This window comes from Megascapheus bottae, chromosome 23 (genome assembly GCF_031878675.1).
Source record: "Megascapheus bottae isolate mThoBot1 chromosome 23, mThoBot2.hap1, whole genome shotgun sequence".
NCBI lineage: Eukaryota > Metazoa > Chordata > Mammalia > Rodentia > Geomyidae > Megascapheus > Megascapheus bottae.
In genome coordinates this window covers 1271181-1276581 of record NC_143531.1, presented here as the reverse complement: position 1 = coordinate 1276581, position 5401 = coordinate 1271181, and the positions used below count along the sequence as shown (strand labels likewise).

At 36.5% G+C, this 5401-nt stretch overlaps 1 pseudogene; it reads right to left on the bottom strand.

Annotated features, from left to right (window-relative positions):
* Positions 1 to 252: 252 nt before the first annotated feature.
* LOC150047196 (methylosome subunit pICln pseudogene) lies at positions 253 to 958 on the bottom strand (annotated as a pseudogene).
* Between the last annotated feature and the right edge of the window lie 4443 nt (positions 959 to 5401).

Here is a 5401-nt window from a genome sequence, read left to right as displayed (position 1 = left end):
ACACAGAAAGCTTGAGTAAGTGATAAACTACAACACCCCCTTGGTTAAGTTAATTCACATTTGTTAATAAAGGTCATAGTTTCTTCTGTTGGTGACAACCTGCTGCCTCAGAATAGTTTGTCTTGAGAAAGAACTGGTTCAAGTGAGTTTTGAAGGAAAAAAAGCCTTTCATCAGCCCCACTCCACAGTGGAAGAGGCATCAAGTTCCCTCCTACAGCTCCAAGTAGAATCTTTAAGGAGATTAAAACCCTTTCAGTGATTATCTGCATCCTCAAACTGTCCAGCAACTGTTTGTGTAGTGTCTACCTCCATGCCATCTCCATAATCTCTTATTGAATCTTCTGTCCGGACTCCAGCCATATTATACTGACTGGTCACAGACTGAGAGAGCAGTCCTTCTGATCTCTCTAGTGTAGCTTGCACTTCTGCTGTTAAATGGGATAATCCTTCTTCATAGGTATAAAATGTGGGGATATCCCCCTGTCCTTGTTCGTGTGCTTCCACCTCATATTCTTCTCCATCTTAATCATCTGAATCTTCATCCTCAGAATCTGCATGCAGGGCCTGGCATTCACACATTGTACTGAACATTGCTTCCAATGCTGATTTATCACTAGGCACAAATCTAAATTCAGTAATAGGTTCTACATCATCAGCATTTTTGTCTTCTTCATCAGAAAGAGATCCTCGTGATTCTTCTTCAAATTTGGCATTCACCATAACATACAAATGTTCTGGAGGATAGGCATTTAGATCCCGAGACTGCATGTAAGCTAATGGTGGGGTATTTCAGTGAGAATCCTAATTCAGAGCCATCTAACCAAGACAGGCAGCTCTTAGCGATACAGAAGGTCCTGGTGCCCAGGCTCTTCCCATTCAGCACCATCTCAGTATCCAGCTGCTGCCGCCGGTGTCCCTCCACTGGCTCTGGTGGCAGGAAACATTCAAGGAAGCTCATTACAGCCAGGAGAAGATAAACACAAAAACTAAAGCACAATTTTAAGGTGATACACTTATGACCATGTCTCTATTTCATGTCTCTTGTTTTGCCATGTTGCTAAATTCTACACAATTTTTGCAATGAATGTTCATAGTAAATACATATTTATTGATTTAAGTTGAATTATTTCATATCTGTTTAGGATAGATATGTATAGAAGACTCAAAGAACCATCATATACCCCCTTTTTTTCCTTTAGTTTCTGGTATTTCTTTTTACAGTGGAATTAAGCAATGATATCTGATCTTAAATTTCCATCCCTTCATATATTTATTTTGATTCTCTGAAATAAAATATGGAGTGGAAAGAAAAGAAGTAGTTTCCAAAGTTTCTATTGCTATTAAATAAGCTTTCTACTTTTTGTTTTCAATTTTACATGTATCTTTTCTGTTTTTGGTTTCTTTCTCAATTGAATGGCCCAACACGCTTGGCATCTCTTTTTCTCCTTTGCTGCCAGCTGACTTCATTATTCTTTACTCAGCATCTCCACTTCTGCCCAGCAATGTCTCTGGGATGAGTTGTGTGTGCTGAAGACACCCAGATTGGCGGTTTGGATAGTTTCTCTCTTCACACAACTTTTCTTTCCATCTTCTTTGGCACTGGGCATTTTGTCAAACACTTCTTTTCTAGGGTTCTTTAAAAAGCCCTATCTTTCTCTGTAAAAGAAAACAAAAGTTTTTTTATTGTCTGGAAAAGTACTGACAGCTGCTGCAAATCATTGGAGTTTATACAGTTGGTAGTGTCTGGGTTTCTCTTTTGTTTGTCTTTTTTTGTAACCTACATATTTAAGGGAAAATATTTTATTAGAATATTTAGAAGAAAATATACTGCAAAGTTGGAGTGCATCTAAACTAGAAAGGAGGGAATACATCATTGGGCATAATGATAGTTTATTATACTTTTTTACTTTTGACAGTTCTTCTTTCCAAATGAATGTAATGAATGTATACATTATCACCTTTAGGTTTTATCTTCCTTTGACGAGAACTCTACAAAATATTCACCAAGCTCTGGAAATAAACTTAACTGTCAATTCTCTACACAGAACCATTGCTCAGGAACTGTTAACATAAAAGCTTATTTAAGAAGATTAACTTGATGTCTGTAAAAGAGAGATAGTACATCTTAAGGTACTGCACCCAGGCCCGAGGCTTTAGATAAACCTGCCTCACTCACTCAGCCAGCCTGAAAAGCTGGTAAAATAAAACATAACTCTTTTCCATTCAATGCACGCAAATAGAATAGTGCATGCTTTTTAAACTTCTGAATCCATGTTCTTTTAGTAAAATTGTTCCACTTGTAACTTTCAGTGTTGAAAAATGCAAATTAAAGCTAGCGTTACAACTAAGTTTTATAGAAAAGAAAGGAAGATGGACTTGAGGATAAAGGGTGATCAGGAAACAAAGTGGGGTGACCACTGATGAGTGCAACCATTTCAACCTCCAAGGAGCTTTACTCCTCAGGCAGCCTCATTGAAATGAGGAGAATGGGCTGCTCTTGATGTGCTGAGAAATTTCACATATATCACTCAGTAATATCAACTATTACTGCAGTTTATTTGGTTCAAAGTTTTAAAGTACAAAGCAAATTAAGCATCACCTGAGAAAACAGTGGAATTTGAATTTGATCTTTTTTTTAGTTGAATACTGATTTCAGGGCCATATCTGTTAGATTGTATGAGTTACATGTGTAGTAAATCAGTTACTGAGAGGGAAAGTTTTTCCTGTGTCTCACTCACTGTTCCATCTTCTTCATTTTGCTTTAAATTTACTTATGTTTTTCTTCATATTAATGTTGTGTACATGAAGGTTTAGGGTTATGTCCTTGCTTCTTCTTTGACAAAGCTATCATATTATAAAATTGTCTGTCATATAATTATAAAATTGTATGTAGAGTATATTTTATTTGTCCAGCATAGGTGGGACCAGAAGAGCATTATGACAAGTGAAATGAGCCCGTTCCAAAGAGACAAATATGATCTGACCTCACTTCTAGTGGAATCTAAAATAAATTGTGTAGAATCACAGAATTCAAAGGTATTTACTGGAGGCTAAGGGGGAGATAAAAAGGTGGGAAAAGAGAAGATGTTCAACTGAAACTGGAGAAATAAGTTTTAGTAATCGGTTGTACATGTGTCAATCACAGTTATTTTAAAATGGCTAAAGATATAGATTTCACTTAAGGCAGACAAAAAATAGCAAGTTGCAATGATTGACAGTTTAATTCATTGAACTTGTTCTACAATTTTTATAGAGACCAGAACAGCATATCACACACTCCATGTGTAAAAGTAATTATTATCTGCCTATTAATTTTAAAAGTTGTAAAAAAAATAAAGTTGGCTGTCAGTGGATACAACTTTACAATTATGATTAAACTCACTTGTGTGGATTATCTTTTGTATATTTTGTAACAGATTGAGACAACACACAGAGGCAATGGAAGAAGGTAGTATAGAATTGCTATAAGATGAGCAGGAATCACTTCCGGTTTCCATGTTTCCAGTCTCATTCCCCAGTAGTATTTGTGACCCTCTTTCTGTCCCTCAGCAATATCCTGATAAAGTAACAAAAGCAACCAGTTCCATTCCAGTGTATTTTCTTTATTTCTTTTTGTTTTTGTTTTCATTTCCACTTGTTAGTTGTACAGGGAAGGCACTTCTGTCCATGCCTATCGTGTACTTTAATTTCAACCCTCTGTTGCTTTCATTTAGCATCATTCTTGTCTTCTTAAAAGAATATTGACAGGTTTCATCATGATTTCCTATTTAAAAGTGATCTAACAATATAATTTTATTTTCCTTTTTTTTGTCATTTATGGGCCTTGTCACTGAGCTATTCAGCTCAAGGGTACTACCCTACCCCTTGAGCCACTTCCAATTTTCTAGTGGCTGGCTTTGAACCATAATCCTCAGATGTCAGCCACCTGAGTAGCTTAGGATTACAGGCATGAGCCATCGTGCCCAGCTAATTTCTTTTTTGTGTTGCCAGTACCGGGGCATAAAGGTAATATCCCAGCACTTGAGCCACAGCTCCACTTCTGGCTCTTGTGATGGTTGATTAGGAATAAGAGACTTGCAGATTTTTCTGCTCAGGATGGCTTTGAACCATAGTCTTTACTCTCAGTACTTGGCGTTTTCATTGCTCTATTTTCCTACATGTAATAATCTACTTTGATCCTTTCCACTTTCTTTTACTCTTTCCCTTTTCCCAGTCTTCTCCAGCTTGCACCTATTTCCCCCCCCAAAAAAAGGTTTTACTTTTCTTTAACCTGTTTGTGTTTTAGTGACTAAAATGATAGGCCATTTCTCTTACCTATATAAAATACTATGCTTAGTTAGTCTATGGATTTAGGTATTGCATTACAATTCCTTTTTTAAAAAAAGATTTTTGTTATTTATTTGATTTGAAAGATGATTTAAAATTAATTATCTACAAGTAATTGTACAAGAACGTTTTAATTCCACATGTTAGTTTGTAAGTGCAACTCATCAACCTGCTTTGCTCTTTCAGTGCTTAAAATAAAATTAGGACTTAGATTTGGGGGAAGTACAAGGTACAATGTGAGTGTAATGTGTCTGTGTGTGTCTGTCTGTGCCTGTGTGTGTGGCAGGCATGCAGGTAGGTGGTCCAGGGGTCACTTGACCTGCCAGAGGATACACAAAAGGAAAACATGGTATGAGCCATTCATCCTGAGCCTGTTTACACAACCGTAATTGTGAACTGCATGTTTGCCAGGCTCTGATGACAGAACACTGCTTCCTTGTCCTCGTGGAAGGCTTCTGGTTGTCTTTTCTGAAAAAAAAAAATGAAGGTAATGCACTTAGTGGGAAGGTTTATGAAGAGTGCATATAACCTCTACTTTAAATGAGAAATAACTCCCACTTTAATGTGTTTGTAGGTGAATTCTACTAGATATAGACAACAGCTTTTTTCATTTCCATTTCCATTAAAAAAACAACTAAAATTTGAGGAAAATAATGTTTCTGACATGGGTACTTGGAGGGAATAGATTGAATAGCCCCAGAATTAATGTGTGTAAGGTTTATATATGTGACCTACTTTTTAAAATTATTTATTTGTTCTGATCCTGGAACTCAGAACCTGGATGCTATCACAATTTTTTTGTGCTAGAGGCTGGTGCTTTACCACTTGAGTCATAGCTCTGCTTCCAGATTTTTGGTAGGTAATTGGAAATAAGAATCTAATGGACTTCCTGCCTTGGTGGTTTCTAACTGTGATCCTCAGATTTCAGTCTTCTGAATAGCTAGGATTACAAGTGTAAGCCATTAGTGGTTAGCTTTAAGCCCTTTTATTATTTTTTATCATTTTATTTATGATAAGTGATACAAGATCTTAGGCTACAATCACACTATTTCTGTTGAATAGCTGTTTCCTTGTA